This window comes from Malaclemys terrapin, chromosome 18, assembly GCF_027887155.1.
Source record: "Malaclemys terrapin pileata isolate rMalTer1 chromosome 18, rMalTer1.hap1, whole genome shotgun sequence".
Lineage (NCBI taxonomy): Eukaryota > Metazoa > Chordata > Testudines > Emydidae > Malaclemys > Malaclemys terrapin.
Genome location: NC_071522.1, coordinates 16,372,023 through 16,394,031, shown reverse-complemented (window position 1 = coordinate 16,394,031; position 22,009 = coordinate 16,372,023). Strand labels below are relative to the sequence as shown.

At 45.6% G+C, this 22,009-nt stretch overlaps 1 protein-coding gene across 4 annotated transcripts in view; it reads left to right on the top strand.

The window, feature by feature from the left end:
- GTF2IRD1 (GTF2I repeat domain containing 1) overlaps positions 1 to 22,009 on the top strand; it is a 169,867-nt gene that overhangs the window by 26,227 nt on the left and 121,631 nt on the right. For 2 of the 4 annotated variants that reach the window (XM_054008429.1, XM_054008425.1), the window contains exon 2: positions 2,020 to 2,115. The exons of the other annotated variants lie outside the window; for them this stretch is intronic. The gene's annotated coding sequence lies outside the window, so the exon portion shown is untranslated. The remainder of the gene's footprint in view (positions 1 to 2,019; positions 2,116 to 22,009) is intronic. 4 annotated transcript variants of the gene reach the window in all.

The following is a 22,009-nucleotide window of genomic DNA, read 5'->3' as shown; positions in this document are numbered from 1 at the left end:
TGTTCGAGGCCCCATGTGTTAAGCATGTGCGCGCGCGTGCGTGCACACACACACAGTAAGAGACAATCCCTGCCCTGAAGATCTTGCAGTCTAACCATGTGACACACAAACAGTGGGAGGAGAAACAAAGACACAGAGGCAAAGTGATGTGCCCAAGGTCACCCAGCAGGACAGTGACAGAGCCAGAAACAGAGCCTAGGACTCCTGCCTCCCAGTTCAGTGCCCTGTCCACTAGACCATGCTGCATCCCTATTTTCAGCATGCGCTGTTTAATATACAGTAGTGGGTACTAGTCTGCAATTGATCTGATCTCACCCTTCCCCCTTAAGGAGGCACTGAGTGTGAGATGTCATTTCTGTTTTCACTTTCTCAGAGTCTAAAACGCCCGATTAAAACTGTGCAGTTGCTGCCTAAAAAGAAATGTGCCACAAGGCAGGTTTGCTTTGCAGGATTAAAAGCAAATAAATATTTATACAATATGCAAATCAGACTCGATAAGATATGCATATCATTGAGAATTTGAAGCGGTTTAGTTTTTTGGCCAAGATTAGGGCGTGTTTGTATCAGTCCATTATATAGTTTTCAAGTAACGTTTTGCTCCCAAAACAAAACCTAATCAGTTATTTGCTTCTTGAACTGCTCTGGTTTTAGGTTTCATGATTTACATACTCCCCCATATCTTGGAACAGTGACCTAGATGGATTGATTGGATGGAAAAAAGAAGCTACAGAGGGAGTAACACAGGCTGCATTTCTTATGCAAATGTGACACTGGTGCAGCTCCTAATATTCAGAGTGTTTACACTGAAGTGCAGCAGGCCTAGTGGTCAGGCTGCAGCCAAACAGTCTCTCCAAGCCTTGAGGTGGCGCTTTTGGGCAGTCTGGGGGCCTGGCAGCCAAACCACCGTGCGTTCCAGCACCCATCCCTCAGCCCTGAGTACCCTTGGCTCTCTCAGGCAGCAAGGGGGAAGAGGGAAGGATAGCAGGACCCAGGTCCTCCCTCTCTCCCCTGGGGCCCTGGGCAGGACCTGGTGGAGAGACAAGGCGTGGCTCAGTCCCTTTTGGCTGCTTCTCCAGGTCCGCCTCCCCTGGGGTGCTTCCTGCCTTGCCTTTGGGGCATGGCCCCAGCTACTGGGGGGGGGGGGGGGGGGAAGGGAGAGAACACTTCCTAGCTCATGCTCAGTCCAGTTGCCCTCTCCTTAATCAAGGGATCCCAGTCGAGTCTTACTCGCATTCCCTGTATTTCGCCTGTGCAGTGTTTCTACCTTGGCGGCTGCAGTCTGTCTGTCTGCTTGAACACCATGCATCCTCTGCCAGACTGCCAGAGCTCTCTTCTAAACAGGTCCTCCACAGGGAGCATCCCGGCAGCTGCTGAGGGAGGTAGGGCCTTCCTGGCCCAACAGTGTTCCACCACTCCTTGTACCTCAGTGTGGGGTCTGTAAACCCCATCACACATGCTCCGAGCTAAGCATATGCTTGAGAGCGCTGTTGGATTGGAGTGCTCAGCGCCTTGCAAGACTGAACCTGTACCAAGATCCCCAGTGGACTGCATGGAAACTTGAGCTCTTCCTCCTCTCCTGGTTCTAGGGTGCTCGGCTTGGCTTTGGGGCGAGTTGTTGTAGACCTTTATTGTCTGCGTCTGGGGCGTAGCCCTAGCCAAGCATATTGCTTTTAAATGTGTCCTTTGCATTATGATTATGCTGGTGGCCATGCGTGGGAGTCACGGAGCTGTTCGGCTTTGTTTAATTGCTTTAGAAATCTTTGGGTAGAGGACTTCATGTGGGCTCGAAACAGTCACGGTTCAGTTCAATGAATAGTACTTATAACATAGTGATGTCCCAGAATCACACATCTACTGTGCTGAGACCAGACAAATGTTAGAGAGATGATTAAACCATAGTAAAAACATTAAGTCATGGTTTCTTTTTGTTTAGAGACCTCGTTATGCAGCTCTAATTTACCTGGAAAGCACTTGATGATTTTATTTATTTATTTATTTATTTATTTATTTATATTGCAGTAGTGCCCAGGAACTCCTGTCATGGACCAGGACCGTATTATGCTAGGTGCTGTACAAACAGACCAAAAAGATTATCCCTGCCCTTAAGAGTTTGCGGTAAGTGCTGTCCTGAGTAGGGATGCTCTCCTGAACTGGGGCCTACGCTGCGACACTAATGGTGCTATTCAGAAAAATCCCTAAGAGGGCTGACTAGATGGAAATGCATCACGGTAATGAGTGCAGTGTTGCCAACATTGTATTTCAAAAATAAGGGACTCTTTTTTTTTAGCACCCCTATCCTATCCCACCTCCCAGTATTATTATTTATTAAGTAGTACTCACCTACATTTGCTGTGATATTTCTTGCTACTTTTTGCATCACTCAGCAACTCTTGATCTTGTTGTACAGAGATGAAGTACGGGACAGTCCCTTTTCTATTTAAATAATGGACAGCCCTTGTAATAGGGAATTGTTGGCAGCCCTAGCTGAGTGGATATAATTATCTAAGGACCAGACTGTACCACCCATACTTGTACCCTATTTTCCTATTGATTTCAGTATGGCCCACGACCAATGAGAATTAGGGGGTAAAAAGTCTGGCCTTAATTTGGGACCCGATTCTGCTATCCATGTTGACTTTGCCTGAATAAAGATTGCAGGATCGAGCCTTAAAGAATTAAATAAGACTAGGTGAAGAGAGAAATACTTAAAGAATACTGTCCTACATCACACCCAATGCAGTGCAGTGGCTGAGAACTGCATTGAGAGGAATATCAGCATGGAAAAGAAAGAGAGATGATGAGACGGAAGAATGCAGGAAGGATGCTCAGGGGGCAACAGCTGCAGAGAAAAAGGGACTTGTGCCAGTTGTATGAATGGACGGAGCAGGGCCTGGGAAAGGGGTGCAGAGAGAGAGGGTCTGTATTACTTTTCTGTATACAGTTGAGAATTGTTTTCAGGGCCTCTCCAGTCCCCTGACACTTCTCCAGTAACATACAAGCAAATTACATCTTTTTTTTTTTTTTTTTTCTTTGCAAATGTAAAGTTTTAAGTCTTTTAAACTAAACTCTGTCCTGACAAAACTAGAGATATGATGCAGGTAGGGGCTGGTTGGGAGGGAAGGCCCCCCCGCTTCAGTCTTTGCTTTTGAAGCAGTCTTGATTTTTTTGAAAGGAGGGACAGTTGTACCGGGGTGCTCAGTACATGGAATTAGAGGTGCATGCATAGCAGAGAAGAGGAATGAAGGGCTGGGGAATGGAATCAGTGATTTGTTTGGGTTTTTTCCCCCAAAGGGAAGATGTACGTATTTGTATTCACCGGTGAAGGAAATTCTCCTTTCCATGCACTTGCCGCCCTAAATCTATCCATCCATCCTAGCAGTGTTCAGCTGGAGTATTGGCAAAGGGGGATCTGGGCATCTTCTCTAGGAAATTTATAAAAACAAAAAAACTCATGCCACCTGGTGCAATGCAAAGGCATAGGTTTGCGCCTCAGAAAACATCTTTATGAGCTGGGGATGACTCTGGAGTCTCCAGAGAGTGGCTGAATTCCTTTAGGGGCAGCGAATCCCCCAACTCCTCAGATCAATTTGAACGGGATAAACAGAATTTTCAATCCAGGAGACCGTTGCTTCTGCCCCCCTGTTCCGCACACCCCCAGGGAACGGGATATGTAGCCTAGCTTCAATTAGAGCCGGTCAGAAAATGAACATTTCATAGAATCGCAGAACTGGAGGGCTGGAAGACCTCCATGTCCTCTAATCCAGCCCCCCCATGTGGATTCCAGGTTTCATTCTACCTAGGCCATCCCTGACTGGGTTTATCTAACTTGCTCTTAAACCTTCAATGACCGGGATTCCAGAACCTCCTCAGGTAACCTATTCCAGTGCTTAATTATCCTTATGGTTAGAACGTTTTTCCGAATATCTAACCTGAATCTCCCTTGCTGCAAATGAAGTCGATTATTTCTTGTCCTACCCTTGGTGGTCATGGAGAACAATTCATCACCGTCCTCTTAACAGTTTTCAAATTTGTAAAAGGTTGTTGTAATAACCCTCCTCAGCCTTCTCTTCTGTAGACTAAACATGCCCAATTCTTTCAACCTTTCCTCCGAAGTGGTTTTCCAAACCTCTTATCATTTCTGTTGCTCTCCTCCAGACGCTCTCATCCAATGAAAGAACACACAAGGTAACATGTGACAACACTGTCCAACCACAGCGCACGGGGCATTGAAACCATTTTTCCACATCAAGTTGAAACGAAATGAAAATCAAAACTAAATCAAATGCTCGGTTTCATTTTCAGTTGCTCTTCCGCTTCTAACCATTCTTGTTTGAGATTTTTGTTGTTGTTGAAATTGACACATTGCCATGAAATATTTGTATTTTGACAAAACAGCATTTTTCAACCGGAAACTGTTCCATTGAAAATATTATGCTTGGCCTTTAGCTCTCTGATATTGCCTAATATAGAATAGTAGAGTATAATGGTGTGCTTTGGACCAGACTGTTCTAGGTTTTACAGTCCTGGGGACTGCTGTGAGCAACAATAATAATACATGATTATATAGCATTTTTCCTCAGTAGATCTCAAAGCACTTTATAAATGAGGTCAGTATCATCTCCATTTTACAGCCAGGGAAACTGAGGCACTGAGCAGGAACAAAAAAGGTCAGTGGTAGAGCTAGGCATAGAACCAAGGTTTTCTGAGTCCCAGCCTGGTGCTTGATCCACTAGGTCACGATGCCTCCTGGGGGCGTGGAGGGAGAAGGGGGGTGGGCTGGTCTCAGTCTTCGCTGCTCCCCTTGCAGGCTGTTTCAAGCTCCAAGCAGAGAGGATCTGCAGCAGGCTGGGTGCATAACTGAGCATTGTGCATCCTCTTCTCTTGCTAAAGCTGTGTGGGTGAGTGAGAGGGAGGGGCAGCAGGCCTGACAAGGTGCCAGTCTTGAGTGGGGTGGGGAAGGGGGACAGAGAAGGGAAAGAGGCAAGCGGAGTCAGCCAGATGAGGAGAGGTTGTGTTGGGGGGGAGAGGTGGGTGCTAGAAAGCTGATGGGGTCACAGAGCCAAACCCCACGCGTAGGAGAGCCCATTTCACCCTGGCATCTTCTCTGCATTTGCTAATGTAAGAACACTTCCCTGTCCCCTCACAGGAAGCAGTGTCCTTAAGAATGCTTCCTCCCACGCCATGAGAGCTTTAATCTAGCTCGCATGAGTAACAATAGCTGTGTAGACATGATAGCACAGGCAACTTGCATACATACCCGGGGTCCCTGGAGGGCTCGCACTCGGGTGGCGAGCCCATGCTGAAGCCCATGCCACCACATGTGTACTGCTATTGTTACTCACGCTGGCTAGATGAAAGCTCGCAGGGGTATGCCTACCAGTGCTGCAAACACACTTCTCTTGCAGTGTAGACCTGGCCTGAGAGACAAGACTCCTGGGTTCTGTTCCCATTTCTGACACCGAGTTACTGTGGGGCAAGTCACTGAATTACTCTGTGCGTTGGTTTCCCCTTCTGTAAAACGAGGCTAGTCCTACCATACCCGCTGGCACAGGGTTTGGGAGGTTCAATCCATTAGTATCTGTAGAGTGAGGCCTGAGAGATCCTGGGCTGGAAGGTGCTGTGCAAGGTAAGTGCTAAGCCGTAGCATCAGTTCATAACAAAATAATGAAATAATAAAACTCCACTGCTGGACAACAACGTACAATGTCAGGCAGTGTCCGAGCTAGTGCTTCTTTGAAACACCTCTACGCTCTGACTAGCAACAATATTTTCCCCCCCTCTGCCAGTCCCTATAGCTACTGTATTATGATTTCCCAGTAACATTGAGATCTGATACCGCTTCTTCATTCGTAATGCTAGTCACGCTGCAGCATGCAAAATACCTTTCCCTTTTTCTCTGCTAATAGCTTTTGATTGAGTTTTGGATGCAGTTTATAAACCAGTTACTGGTGGGGGGGTTTTCTGCCAATTTTACCAAGAAACCTATTTTAAACTGTGTCCAGCGCAGCTGTCTGATGTCATTTCAGGGTGCAAAAGCATGAGGGCGGAACATGCCAGGCTCTGTAGCCTTGGGACACCTGGAAACCGACTTGCTTTGATTTGGATCAGGCACAAAAGCATTTCTGCTCACCAGACTTGTTTTTAGCGAGCTGATATTACAAATGTAGCCATCCTTTGTGTGGCTTTTTTTAGGGGGGAGGAGCGGGGGGGTGATGGATGCATCTCTTTTCCTTTCATCTGGGTGAAAAAGCTTTGTCTGTAATTGTCAGTGTGAGTTCTCCATGCCTAAGGAACAGATTCTTAAGTTATGTGAAGCATGAGCAATTATTTACCTGTAGGGCTCCTGAACACAAGAGACCTAGACCCCCTTTTAATTTAAAGAAGTGTGTGTGTGTAATAGAAAATTGCAGTTAGGATCTCCCTAACTGCGCAGAAAACAACAAGCTTTTTATGTTGGCTCTTCTGGTACTAGAAAAGCAGGCTAGAATAAAGATTTACAGTGTTTGGGAGATTAAAGGCCCTTGTTACATTGTTCAAATACCACGAGATTAGTTTCCAAGGAGACAGATACCAGTTGTCATAGGCACCAGGGGGCCAGGAATTAGGATTGCGATTTTTTTTATCCTGATCACGCAAACAGTAGCTGAACGCTGTTAAAACTCTGGCTTTAAATAACATGAGTGTTAGCTTACATACCAAGAAACCAGACTCTGGAAACTTTTTTTTTTTTCTTTTTTTCCCACCGCCCTGGTTTCTTTTTGATGAATCTTGGCTTGAACTCTGCTCCACAAATGTAGTAAATCAACATTTTAAAAATAAAAATAGCCCCCTTTCCCCATGCCACTGAGAGTGTTAATTTCCCGTTTCGGTCCCTGTTGCCAGAAGAGTCACTCACCTTGCTTTCTCGGTGAGGCTTCCCTTTCCCTCCTGCCTTGGTAAATTAAGAAATACAGCTCCATTTCAGAGCTAAAACACTCCTGATCCCCCTGACCCGCTTGCCCTTGCTCTGTGAACATGAAGTTACATAAATAGCAGAGAGGTCACCCCTGGGGCATTTTCATTTTGCCCATCAATATGGGGGATGTGGGCTGGCAAAGAACTTGAGTTTCAAAACTGCACCCCACCTCGGAGCCATTAGCCGGTGTCTGGCTGTAGCACAGCAGAGAGCGGAGGCTTTTATTTTTGAAGCCCTGCAAAGCCCTTTGACTGATACAGACGCTTGATACATTTTAATGTGAGACTTTATCCCAAAGGGGAAATAAACTAGAACAAGACTTGTCAATCTCGTCTATGACCTCCCATGTAGGCAGGAACTATCTAGGAGCTCCTTCCTATTCAGAAATATGAGAAGGGCAGAGGGGTGCTCATCTCCAGTTTGAGAACCCCTGAACCAGAAGCATTTGGTCCCAATCCCATAAGGTGCTGGACAACACCTCAACCCTGACTTGAGTGGGAGTTGAAGGCATTCCATTTTGCAAGCAGTTTCCAGCAGGATCAACCCTGGTCTTATTTACAACCAATTTTTGTGTAACAGTTGGTGGAAAAATAAGGGCTGTTGTTGGCCCTGGTAAAATATGGCGCCTGTGAGTGTATTACTTAGGGGAGAAATTGTTATTTCCAAGTGTAGTAGCAGGGTCTTTGTACTCCTTTTAAAAACATTCTATTACAAACTGTACATGAGGGATATGATTTGCTGCATCACTAATACAGTAGCACATTTCTCTGTAACCCACAGCACAATGGATCAAATTCTGCTTTCATTTACACCGATGTTAATCCGTGTCATTTAGCTGAAGCCAGTGGGGTATTCGGGGATAACGCACATGCAGAATTTGGCACTATATTTCTCAAAAAAATCTTTGTTTGAAAATTCCTCTTTCGGGAACACATGGCTAACAAAAGCTTATCCCGGATGCCATACAATGAGCTGTTTGATCTGTCTGTGTTTCTGTTGCTGGTCTGTCTAGTTGTGCCTACACAAAACTGAAATACCTACCAGTGTTGGTACCCCTGAAAGAGTCCTGTGACTTCTGAAGGTAACTTTTTTTCCTCTTTTTCATGGTAGGTAGTTAATCATCTCTTGAGATAGCTAGTGATAAACATTCCTGGTTCATGATCAGAATGGTACAGGGAAAGGCAGCAAACCACAGGGAGATGGGATTAGTCACTTAACACACGCTACTAATTTTAGTCTTCTGGACCCTTGGGTTCTGAGAAGAGCGATTTGAGTCCTTTCATCGCTCCCTACTGCCAGAACTATTTTTTTTTTTATTGCTCCCATTGTGGAGGGGACTGTAATACTGGACTTTGGTATTGCTGGCAATCTCTGTTACTAGGAAATGTGAAATGCCGTATTGTTTCCACTCCTCTGGGAATGACAGAAAAAACGTATCCTCATTCGTATGATTAAATCGTATGGTTTATAGATTCATTTTCCCCCTCCCTGGGGTGCATATAGGGTGGGTTAGAAGCGTAGGTGTCTGAAGAGGGAGCTTCACCACTATTGAACTTCAAGGTCTGTGTTTATGATCTGAAACCGCCAAGTCGCCAAAGGGAGGCAAAACTCTGGGGATTTTTTCCTTTGAAATAAAAGGCTTGTGTGAATTCCCCGGGTCTGCCAAAAATAGAACCAGAACTCTCCTGCTGCAGAGCATCTGCCTTTGGATTTTGATGAGGTGGTGGAGCTGTGGGGTGAGAGAAGCCCCAAAGAACCTCTTGAGCAGCAGGTCTCACAGGTGGAATGAATCACATCACCTCCTTTGGTGAGAGCTGCAGTAGGGAAGGAGGCCAGGCACTTGCATAAGGAGTGGAGAGATCTTGGAATGAAAGTTGACTCATGAGAGCCAGCCCTGTCTGTCTGTCTGTCTCTGAGGCTTAGCTGAGGCAGAATGATCCATTGTAAGACACAGAGTCCTTCTCAACCCTGAGAGTTCCTCAGGGCTCCAGCTGGTGAGCTGAAGGGGTATTCTCCCCCCACTTCTCCCCGGCCAGGTGAAACGCCAGCAGGATTTGTGTTTGGTACAAAACTCTTGTCTCTATTAAACCTTATTACGATCCAGATCGTGAGGGAGGCAAGGGTTGTGCGTGCAATACTAAGTAGGAGCAATCGTACCACTGGCTCAGAGGTGGCACCCTGTCAGTAGGCGGTTTCTGGGCAGGATATTGGCCAAAGCTCACCCCTATACTGGGATACAGGAATGTACTTGCAGCGCTTTACAGCAGGATTATATGTACAGATATAAAAGGGCTTTTCTCTGCTGAGATTGCCATTCTGCTGTTTATGTTGGCCATGTGATCCCGTGGATAGTGGCAGGCCTGGGAACTGGAAGACCTGGTTTCTGTTCCTTGCTCTGCTGCGGACCTGCTGTGTGTGACCTCGGGCAAGACACTTCACTTCACTTCTCTTTCTCTTTGAACCCTGTTTATCTAGATTGTAAAGTTTCTGGGGGCAGGAAGTGTCACTGACTGTATATATACACAGGACCTAGCTCAGTGACCATGCAAATAATAAGTCTCTTGTTTCCTTCTCAGACATATAAAAGGTAAGTATTTCTGAACTGGAGCTACAGAGCCTCCTGTTCTGGCCACTGGGGTGAGTCAGAAGAATGGCTCTACTTCTTCCTTCGGCATCCTGTAGTCCAACACCTGGTGACACACAACTTTAAACATTACAGTATCCCTGTGTGTGTTGTGAAGGAGGGTGACGATGACATCAGTATGTATTGATTTAACACACACAACTGATTGGCCTGTTTAATTTCATTTAATGTTTTAGTCCTTGAGACTAAGTTCAAATATTGTAAGTTCAAATGTAAGATTGTAAATGCGTTTGATTTTTATCTGTCATGACGGGACTCCCTTAGAAGCCAGTCAGCATGGCTACCTCTGCTAGCTGTGGTAGTTGGTGGTATTAATAAAGGTAGCACCTAGCAGGGCCCAGTTGTGCCAGCTCTCTGCAGGCACATAATAAGACAGTCCCTGCCTCAAGAGACAACACAGACAAACAGGATGAGAGAGGCGACGTGACATACCCAAGGTCACCCAGCCAATCAGTGGCAGAGTCAGGACTAGAACCTAGGTTTCCTAACTCCCAGTCCAGTGCAATATCTTGGGAGCCATGTTGTGTCTCACTGTGGATTGATGGGAAGTGCTCCCTTCTCTCCCGGATTCTACTCCCTGGGGAAGGCAGGGGCCATTAGGACTCCAGGCTGGGTCTCCCGCGTGGTGTTACGCCTCACTGCTGCGAAGCTGCCATAAAGATCCACTCCTGTCATTTTAAATATGGTATTGGTTTTGAAGCAAACTCTTAAAAACAATTGCACCATAATTCAGAATGGTTTAAAAAAAAATAAAGTAAAAATGTTTGTTTCTTCCCGTGAGCAGTCATTATTTTAATTTTACATTTTCTACTGGCGATGTAGCAGGAAAACGGTGTAGTAGTGGGCGAATGCAGCACCTGCTATGTTTTGTGCGATTGTAATAACTCTGGGCGAAGGGTTATAATCTTCTGTGTAACATGCAACCCAAATGGCCTGCAAACGGTTATAGTAGCTCCCGATAACCATCTTTTTAAACCCTCCCTCATTACATACATAAATAGGGGCCCAATTTTCAAACAAATCCCAGCCAACAAGAAAGCTCGGCTCCCATTTCTAGGCACCAAAATAAATGGCTGGATTTTCAACTTTTTTTTTTTTTCTTTTTTTGAACCTGGCCATAAGGGCCTCGATGGGAGCTGCTGGGTGCTGCGTATTTTTGAAATCTGCCCCTTATATAGGTGCTTAAAATGGAAGCTGAAGTATTTTTGAAAACCTGGCCCCAGTTGTGGCTGCTGAGCAGTTGAAAATCAGACCGTGAGCTCTTTGGAAAATCTGGCACTTAGACCCTGATTACTTGCAATTGAGTCTAGCGACCTGGCTATCATGCTGTTATGTCCTGACCCGGGTACAACACTGAAAGCTGGTAGTGTAGATGGTTATAATTTCAAGCTGTTCGCAGACTCAAGCAGACAAAACCGCATTGGTATATGGTCACTTGACGTTTTGAAGGGTTTTTTTTTTTTTTTTTTTCCTGAAACCAGAGGGATAAAGTCTCTGCCTTTTTCAAAATGAAGGTTTATAGTCTGGAGTACAAGAGATGGTCACCCAGGAAAAGTGATGACTCGCTGAGCTGCGAGCTGTAGTGGATCTTCTGTTACGCGTTACACGTTTATTACAAAAAGCACGTTTTTATGGGTGAATAAACCCCGCCCATTTGTGCTTCATTAAAAAGCAGTGTTTTTTTGCGATAGGCATTTCCATGTATTCCCCCAGGTTAGTTCTTTCCCCAACCCCATGCAATTATCTTTCAATTTACCTTAACAAATATGCCTTATTTTTTTAGAAGTACAATCTATAAACCGGCAGATTCTTATTCATACACAAATGAAAGATCAGTTCACAAGTAGCACAGCAAAGCACTTAAGCATGTGCTTAACTTGAAGTATGTGAGGATGGGAGGTTAGCCACGTGCTTAAGTGCTTTGATGGATTGGACAATTATTCCATTGATGACAACAGGGAATCTACGGGGTTCTGTCCCCTCCAAACAAAATGAGGCCTCACTCATGCTGGAGGATTGAATAGAGCAGGGGTCGGCAACCTTTCAGAAGTGGTGTGTCGAGTCTTCATTTATTCACTCTAATTTAAGGTTTCATGTGCCAGTAATACATTTTAACCGTTTTAGAAGGTCTCTTTCTATAAGTCTATAATATATAACTAAACTATTGTATGTAAAGTAAATAAGGTTTCAAAATGTTTAAGAAGCTTCATTTAAAATTAAATTTAAATTGCGGAGCCCCCTGGACCGATGGCCAGGACCCAGGCAGTGTGAGTGCCACTGAAAATCAGCTCACGTGCTGCCTTCGGCATGTGTGCCATAGGTTGCCTATCCCTGGAATAGAGGGTCTGGGCTAATGCTGATGGTCAGATTTTACAGTGTGAGGGTTAAGAGTGTTTTGCCTTGATGTCTTGCCGTGCTCACACCACGTTGGGCTAGACTTTTCTGTGGGGCAGAAAGAAGGATTTTTCCTTTGTTATGGTTGCATATATTAATGGGTTAAGACCCTCCCCCCTCCCCCTTTTTTTTCCCCTCAAGATAACTTTTTGGAGGAGAGTGGGGGTATAGAGGTAGGAAGTGGAAGGGAGTTGATTTATACATGAGTCTGTAGGCGATGGCTCCTCTCCCTCTCTCGATCCGGTCTCCCCTCCCCCAGCAGACAGACGCCTACCGGAACAATGGCATCCTCCCTTCCTCTGCACTGACTGGTGTCTCATGGGTACATGTGTGACAGGTTTCAGTGTGGTAGCCGACTACAAAAGTAATTTCCACCCCTTCTTGTCAACTGTTGAGAATAGCCCACTTCCACCTTTAATTGAACTGGCTCGTAAGCACTGACCCCCCTCTCCTCCACTTGGTAAGGCAACTCCCATCTTTTCATATGCTGTGTATTTATACCTCTCAACTGTATTTTCCACTCCATGCATCTGATGAAGTGGGTTTTAGCCCACGAAAGCTTATGCCCAAATAAATGTGTTAGTCTCTAAGGTGCCACAAGGACTCCTCGTTGTTTTTGCAGGCACATGTGTGTGGCTCACAGCAGCATGAAGTGGGTTGAGGTCCGTCTGTTTGCAAGCACTTGGTTTCTTCACTCTGCCCTCAGTTCTGCCAAAGAGCTTAAGCAAGTTGCATTAAAGTCAATGGGACTCATGGACATGCTGAAAGTGGAGCTCAATCCAGGCTTCTGAAGTTATGTCTACACTGCAGTTAAACATCTGTGGCTGGCCCATGTTAGATGACATGGGCTTGCAGGGCTCAGGCTCTGGGGCTGTAAAATTAGGATGTAGACATTTGGGCTCAGACTGGGACCTTGCAAGGGAGGAAGGTCCCGGAAGCCCAGGCTCCATCCCAAGCTGGAATGTCTACACCACAGTTTTACAGCCCTGCGAGCCTGATTCAGCTGACACGGGCTAGCTGTGGGTGTTTAATTGCAATGTAGACGTACCCAGTGAGGAGGAAAGATAGGTTGGCTGGTCAGTGGGGTGTGCACTGGGCTCCCTCCCATTGAGCACAGGTGCAGCATGTGGCCTCTATCAGGGCTGGCACTAGACCAAATGGCACCCCAGATGAGCAGCGTCTTTGGTGCCCCCTCTCCATTTGTTAAACTTTTTAATACCTTATTTTTATTGGATTTGGAGCCCATTTCGTGACTTTGATGCACGATTTGCATGCATGATTTATCCCCGTCATATAAGATGATAAATTTGCCCGCTAGGATCTGTCAAACTGTATTTACAGAAAATCTCAAAGTCTGGAAGGTTCCACAAGATTCTACAGAGGTCCAGAACATTCTAGGAGGTTAGTGAAAAATGAATCCACCTACACAATACCGGAAACGTGTTATTTCAAGCATTCTATTTTCCCTTCTGCTGCTAACAACAAAAACAGCACCCCAAGCTCAGCACCCCCAGTGGTCGCCTGGGTTGCCTGCCTCTAAATCTGGCCCTTGTCTGTAAAAGAACGAGACAAAGAGTGACGAGGCGTGCGCTGCTGCGTAGTCTACACAGCAAAAACAGAACCCACAACAACGAGTCTCAAAGCCCAGGTCTACAGACTCAGGCTTGCGGGGTTTGTGCTACGGTGCTAAAAATATCTGTGTAGCTGTTGCAGCTCAGGCCGGAGCTCGGGCTCTGAGCACTCTCCCCTCCCCTCCGGCTTCACAACTGAGCTCCGGCCTGAGCTGGAAAGTCTACACAGCAACTTTTAGTGCTGTAGTGCAAGCCCAGGTCTGTAGGCCTGGGCTCTGAGACTCACTGCCAGGGGGGGGTGGTTTTTTTTTTTTTTTTAAGCTGTGTAGATGTACCCAGGTTATTCTGGCCTGACAGATTGATGCCTAAGTAGAGAGCAGCTAGTTAAGCGCCTATTTTCATGTCCTTTCTCCAGACGTGCCTGTGCCTCTTTTAAACCCTGAGCATTGGTGAGCAAGGGAGTGGGCTTTACTTTCCTAGGTCTCTCTCTGTGGACCCCCATCACGACAGTATCTGAAGACCTAAGCCATTAGGCTAGGCCTGATGTTTTACGTAGGCCCAGCCACAGCTGGAAACGGGGCACAATGGATCTAGCATCCTGCCTATGCATTGCTTAGCCATGGCTGTGTATCATAAATCCCAGTGTGTTCTTGGGATATACTACAGTTATGCTAAGAGTGCAGCACTTTTCATGCACCATCCAACAATCCTAGATGCCACCTGCGCTCCCTCAAACTCGGGTGTGTGCCCAGAACTTATTAATGTACCGCAAAGTTGTCCTTTCTGGACTTGTACCCAGGCTTGAGTGCTTGGATTCTGTTGCGATAGGGGTGTTAGAAATACCCAGGCTCAGTGGTGTGCCTAGTTTAAAAAGTGTTCTTATAAGGAATTGGAGCATTGGATACTTTTTAATTTGGGTTCCCCTGGGCAAAGATGTTTGGCGTGGCTGGTCTGTTCGCTGGGGGAGGTCCATTACCACTTTGTTGGAGCTGCAGCTCCTAATGGTGAGACGATATGTAAGGACGAGAAATACAGAGGCACGGCTCATGAGTGACTGGGGTCTGCAGCTTTATTGTACAAGAAACTCTTCCTCCATGACAGCAGTTTCCTGTCCAGGATATTCAGAGTATCCTTTCCCTGTGGTAATGGTACTTAGTTCCCTATTTTCTTAATCCGTTAAAACCTGGTGGTTGTGTTAACTCTCCAGACATTGCAGTGTTAGGCCTTGTTTACACTAGAAAGTTGTACTGCTTTAACTGTCCTGGTCGTATTAAAGCAGGTTGTAAGTTCTTTGCGACAGGGCCTGTCCTTTTGTTCTGTGTCTGGGTGGTGCCTAGCACAATGGAGGCCTGGTCCAGGACTAGAGCTCCCAGGTGCTAAGGTAATACAAATAAATAATAATAAACCATAATAGCTGTACAACTCCCCCAGTATGGATGCAGTTTTACCAGTATAAAAATGTTTATACCAGTACAGCTAGCTGATATAAGGCACCTCAGTACAATTGTACTGGTAAAAAAGCAATCCCCTAGCCAAAATAGTTGCACCAGTACAACTGTCAAGTGTAGAGCAGGCTTTAGTGGGCAACAAAAGAATATAAAGTGCAAATGTCGTCTGAGTTGAAAGGTCCATGGAGTGCTGGGAATTTGTTCATCTTACACAAATGGGGTAGGGTACGGTGTGATTTTTATCTTTTTGCAAGAGCACCTGGTTTGTTCTTTACTTGTTCTCTAAGTGGGACTAAACTGTGCCGAGTGAGGTTTGAAATGGATTATCTAGAAAAGCAGGACTCGGACTATAATGCTTACGGATATTTTCGTTTTCTCACCAGCACCTATGTGAGCAACTTTCCAACAGGTGCTTAGGTTTTGTTTGTGCTGCCTGTAAAAGACAACAAAGATAGGTGCCTTGCAATGAGAACCTGTTCCGCTGAATGTTACCCAGTGAAAAGAACAAAGAGAGGTTGAGGAAAGACAAAGAGAGACTTCAAGAGCCACAAGTTCTGTGACTCGGATCGGTTAGCTCGTTCGGCGATGACTACTTTGATTTAGGCATAAGGGATTACATTTCCGCTGGAACATCCCAGGAAGGTTCAGGGATCTTTTCGAATCACTAGGCCATGCCAGACATTTTGTTATCTGACTTGTTCGCAAGTCAGCCCATGTGGGACTTGTAATATTTTCATGTTTTAAAGTCCTTTTACCACAGTCACCTTTTAAAACAGTTGTTTGGTCCATGTTGTTCTGCCTCCAGAGAAATGCAACGTGCTCAGCAGGAATCCATGTTGCCTCTTCCTTTGCTGGGCAGTGGAGTAATAGCAGCAAACCGGGGCCAGTTTTTCGGTTACCACAATGCTATATCGATGGTGCGCCGTCAACCATCCAGTAACGAATTTCTGTGGCTTGTCTGGGTTGTGGTGTTCCAGCACTTGTTAGTGGAGTCAGGTTCAGTTGCATCCGTCAGCTTTACTGATACCAATGTTTGCTTAAGTGATTAGAAAAGCCACAGCTTGAAATTCAAGTCTGGTCTCCAATACTCAGCTTCTTATTGGTCAATTTTATGTGGTTTCCTCAGGAGACTCCAGTTGGTTTGATGCCTCATTGTTATATTAGCTAGCTAATCGCCGTATGTGGTCTGTGAAGAATGTACGTTGAAACTTCCAAAGATTGGTAGGTGACCTAAAATACATTCAGAATTAATTTAACCCTAGGGGCTAAGTTCTTCCCTCTGGGCTTGTTCACTGCAGTGTTAACTCAAGGTATAACTTGAGTGTTGCCCATAACCTTGCATCCATAGATGCACAAATCTGTGGCTCAGCCTAAGTGGTGCTTTAAACTCCAGCTAGCTGGCCCCTGAGTGGGTATGAGTTTGAAGCACCACTGCTCTGAGGACACTTAAGCTAGTACTGCAGCGGGTAAGCAGCTAATCTGCACTGCTAATACAAGCGCTTTGTGTGGCTCCAGTGTTTATTCTCCAGTGTGGGTGCTCTCGCTGGAGCTTGGCTAACTCAAGAGGAGTTAACTGAAGCGTAGAGAACTCAAGATAACTCTGCAGTGAAGAGATGCCACCCCCACTCCCCCCCCCCCCCCCCAAAGCAAAAAACTCAGAATGGGTTATTTTTTAAAAGTGCCTTGATTTTTTTTTTTTTTTTTTTTAAAGTCTGCCCCAAAGACCTGGCTCAGGACTTTTGAACACCTGAAGTTAGCAATACTGCAGTTACCCAGTATGGGGCTGACAAGCTGGAAAGTGGTAAAGGACCACAAATGATCAGGATCTCCTTTGAAACAAATTATAAGGCAGGGCCGGATTTAGGGGCAGGTGACCAAGGGGGCCGCTGGGCTCGGGTGCTGTTTTTGTCATTACCAAGTATAAATACGGATTTACAGATCCCAGCGTGCAAATGTATGGTCTTATGACATGGGGATAAATCATGCATACAAATCATTCATCAAAGTCGTGAAATGGGCTACAAATGCAATAAAAAATAAGGTATTCACAAGTTTAACAAATGGAGTGGGGGTTGCTGAAGAGGCTCCTCTCCTGGGGTGCCATTTGGTCTAAGGCCGGCCCTGCTGCGAGGGCTTGGGAGTTTGCATGGTCTCTGTTAGGGACCTAGGGAGGTTGTGGAATCTCCGTCTCTGGAGATATTTACGAGTAGGTTAGATAAATGTCTATCAGGGATGGTCTAGACAGTATTTGGTCCTGCCATGCGGGCAGGGGACTGGACTCGATGACCTCTCGAGGTCCCTTCCAGTCCTATGATCTATGAATCTATGAATTCAGTGGTTCTCAAACTTGGGCCGCCGCTTGTTCAGGGAAAGCCCCTGGCAGGCCTTGCCGGTTTGTTTACCTGCCGCTCCAGGCCAATGGGGGATGCAGAAAGGGCGGCCAGCACGTCCCTCGGCCCGCGCCGCTTCCCACAGACCCCTTTGGCCTGGAGCAGCGAACCGCGGCCAGTGGGAGCTGCGATCGGCCGAACCTGCGGAAGCGGCAGGTAAACAAACCGGCACAGCCCGCCAGGGGCTTTTCCTGAACAAGCAGCGGCCCAAGTTTGAGAACCACTGTGTTAGATCACTAAGAAAAGGCCTTAAAACTGGGACATGCAGATTAGGTGTCAGGGCATGGAAGCCAAAGGAGCGCTTTTACCCACCCCCTCTCAAGAATTGATCTCCAAGAACTTGCGAGAGAGGCATGCAGGCTCCGTGCTGGCAGGCGCGCCTCTCTGCGCTGCATAACACGTGTGCCCCTACCAGGGGTCAGAGTGGTGGTGGTGACAAAGCTTGTTTCCAGAAATGGCTTTGAGCTGCACGTTGAGCAACAAAAACAACTGAAAATGGGACTGGATGGGAGCACAAATAGATGTATGTACACACACACACACCGTTTTTGTGCTTTGCTGTTTTTTTTTTTTGTCTGTGGCTTGTGGGTCCCCACCCTTTATACATCAACATGAGGAGTAACTAACCCCATCATTTGGAGAGGAAGGGCGTGGTCCTGTTTTTTCTTTTCAAGCCTCCATCCTGACTCTTCCTTCTTCAGCTGCTCTCACTACTGCGGCAGTTGCTGTGTGGGGCAGGGGGGTAAAATACATCAGAATGGCCAGACTGGGTCAGACCAATGGTCCTTCTAGCCTAGTATCCTGTCTTCCAACAGTGGCCAGGGCCAGATGCTTCAGAGGGAATGAACAGAACAGGTAAGCATCAAGTCATCCATCCCCTGTCATCCAGTCCCAGCTTTTGGTAGTTAGAAGCTTAGGGACATCCGGAGCATCGGGCTGCATCTCTGATGATCTTGGCGAAGAGCCATTGATAGGTCTATCTTCCATGAACTTATTGAATTCTTTTTTTTAATCCAGTTATAGTTTTTGATCTTGACCATATCCCCTGGCAACGAGTTCCACAGGTTGACTGCGTTGTGTGAAGCAGTACTTCCTTTTGTTTATTTTAAACCTGCTGCTGCCTATTACTTTCATTGGGTGATCCATGGTTCTTGTGTTATGTGAAGGGATAAATAACACTTCCCTAGTCACTTTCTCAACACTGTGCATGATTTTATGGACCTCCATCATATCCCCCTTAGTAGGGTGACCAGATGTCCTGTTTTTAAAGGGACAGGCCTGTTTTTTGGGACTTTTTTTTATATAGGTGCCTATTAACCCCCCCCCGGTCCTGTTTTTTTCACAGTTGCTATCTGGTCACACTACCCTTAGTCGTCTCTTTTCCAAGCTGAAAACACGAAAGGCCAAGTCGAGGTTGCTTTGGTGTGCAGGTGTATATGGAAAATGAGGTTGCCTAATGGAGCATGTTCCCGAGAACCTCCAGAGCTGGAGCTGCTGGTGGCACATTCAAGGTGGTTAGGGCTGTGGTTAGCACTTCTTCATAAGTCCTCTACCTGAGCCAGTTGTCCCACTTTTCTTGGGACCTCATGCCAAATCCATTGAAGTCAATGGAAAGACTCCCATTGACATCAGCAGATTTTTGGATCAGGGTTTTGTAGATTGCACCTGTTCTTGGTAGGAATAATCTGTGCAGGGCCTACATTAGCATGCTCCTTGGATATATTAATTTTTTTCATGCTCACCTCTCTTTCCCCCCCCCCCCAAGTATCAATTTCCTCCTTTATGTGACCCAAGGTTTCCTTTATGGCTGAAGGCAGCCAGCTTCCAGTTGCACTAAAGGAGGGTTAGAATGTAGTGGGGAAACTGGTAAGCAGTAATGAAATCTGTTAAGTGAAGCCCAATACAGTATATTTCATATAACAGGTGCCACTTAAAAGCACAGCTGCAGTGTTCCCAATTCGAACAATATTTGGTGCGTTGCTTAAAGTCCCAGGTCCTGGAGGCATGTGATTAGGTGAGAATCTTAGCTTTCATTTTTTTAAAAGTTTCTAGCCCTCATTGGGAAGAAAAGCTTGAAAATGTGACTTGAGTGCCTCTTAAAGGCTCAGAAACCAAAGGCAAATAGAGCCCAGCGTTTATTATATTTTTAAAATCCCATGATTTCTAAGGCAATCTCAATATTTTATGTGGCCTAATGTGTGATTTATTTATTTATTTTTTTTTTTTTGGCAAGACTACAGTTGTTTACAGGAAGAGACTTTGTTAAAATGTAGTACCAGAAAGTTACCCGTTCAAGAGTTCATCCTGCCTGTGAATATATTAGAGCTGGTGGGAAAAAGTGAGCAATTTTTCACAGTAAAATTGATATCTGGAAAATTTTCAAGCAACTCAGCTCTCCAGAGAGAGAGTAATCAGCTTAGAGTCTGCTTTTCAGACGTGCTGAGCACCCACAGCTCTCCTTACCTGCAAATCAGAGCCCTGGTTAGTGACACTTCAGAAGATTCCACGTTTTCAATGCATCCCCAAGGTTCTGCGCTGTACAGCAAAGGACTGGGATCCGGGACTCCTGGCTATGGAGCTGACTTGGCCAAATCACTTCACTTCTCTATGCTGCCTCTGTTTGCCCTCCTGCCGTACTCTGTCTTGTCTGGTCAGATTGCAAGCTCTTTGGGGCAGGGACTGTCTCTCACTATATACCTGCACAGGAACTACATTATAAGTCATTATTATCCATTGTCTTTTTCCTCCCTCCTCCGTTCACTGCTCGTTGTTTTACCTTCCCTGCTCCCGATACAATCCTATCACACGGCTTCTCCCTCCTTCCTGTCACAAACCCTTTACTTTTGTTGATAAGCCCAACTCAAGGTCTCTTCCAGCTTGATGGCTGCTCTGTTCAAATCACACTTTCCCTGGGGCGGGCTGGCCTGGGTCAGAGGTGCTCTGGCATGTATTGCCTGCTGCTGAACCAAGGGACACCTCTGAGCATTGTGGGATTTGAACTTCAAAGTGCAAATGTGATGCACTTTCAGCACTGACAGCTATATGAATCAAGTTCCCAAGCTCCTCCGTAATGCTGCTTTTTGTAAATGTCCTTTCATGTAGACCCCAGTCCAGCAAGCGACCTAAGCACATGTCTAACTTTCTAGCATGTGAGCAGTCTCATTGAATTCAGTACACTCACATGCATTGTCGAATGTGCCACTCAGAGACCGCAGTGTTGGGTGCAGTGTAGGAACCTGAATAGATAGATGGTTGTGTCTAAAGCTTCGTAAATCTAAAGGGTTGTAATTAATGGGCTGTGTAGTAACTGAAACCTTGGCGTGTCAACCAATTTAACTTGTAAACAATGCAATGACTATGGAAAAGGGGACAAACGAACAAAAAAGGAAACCAAGAACGTAAAGTACCCACATGCTCTGCATATCTGTTCCCACTCTGACTCTGAGGTTGTTCTGAAAGGTAATTTGATTGCAGCATGATGTGAATTTGTATAAGTATATGTACACAGAGCTAAGCATACATCTATATTATACGCTGGTACGAGAGCTAATTGCATGTTAGCCATAAACATGTGCCATTTTGTGGTGGCGACGTGGTGACTGTTCAAAATGGTGGCAACTGCATGTTACTTCTCTCACGGCTCTCAACAGCTGTGCGGTGAGGGCCAGTTTCTGGTCTCATTGAAATGGATAGGAGTTTTGCTACTGACTCCAGCGGTTCCAGGATTTGGCCTCTAACTGCTGCCTTGCTGTACTTCAAAGTTCAAAGGAAGCCTTTGTAATAAGATTTCCATTGTCACTAAATAGAGAATAGACCATTTTTTAAAGCTTGGTTGAAATTGATTTCCCCCCCCCCCCCTTTGATTAACCAGCAACTTGAGCATGATTTTGAAGACTGAGTTAGAACGTGTGGTCTTGTTCTGATTCAGTCTGGACTCTCACCTGAGCTGTCTCTCCGGAGTTTTCATAGGCTAATGAGCACAAGGGACCAGTTACTTCCTGTAGAAATATTTCAAAGGGGTCTGCTTTGTATTAGCATTAGAGAAGATCCTTAATGCAGTTAACATTCCCAGGCAAAAAAATGTAAGATGCAGCTGAATTGGCAAATAGATATGAATTCAATTAAAAACGGCATTATTAAAATTTTAGTGACAGCATTTAAAAAAAAAAAAAGTGAACTCCAAATTCACCCTTTCACAAAGGTTTCAGATTCCTGCCTACACCCTCCTTCTCCTGTGGTATGTAAGTGAGATCTGGACCGTATACATGTATATCTTTATATATTTTGGAGGGTGTGTATCTTAGGTATCAACATGGCCCCCATCATCACAGTATCTTAGTGCCTTGAAATCATTACTGGCGTTATTATTGCAACACCTCTTTGTGGTAGGGCAGGGCTATTATCCCCATTTTACAGGTGGGAACTGAGGCCCATATTGGAGATATCATCAAGGGATCACTGTTTGGCAGTGTGGTGTTTGGCTTTACAGGGAAAGAAGTTTGGCATTATAGCTGGGGAAGAGTTCAGGTTGTTTGACTTTGAATTTCTTGCTTTTCAAATATTTGTTTATATAACTCCAGAGTTCTACTAACTTTGTTGTAATTTAA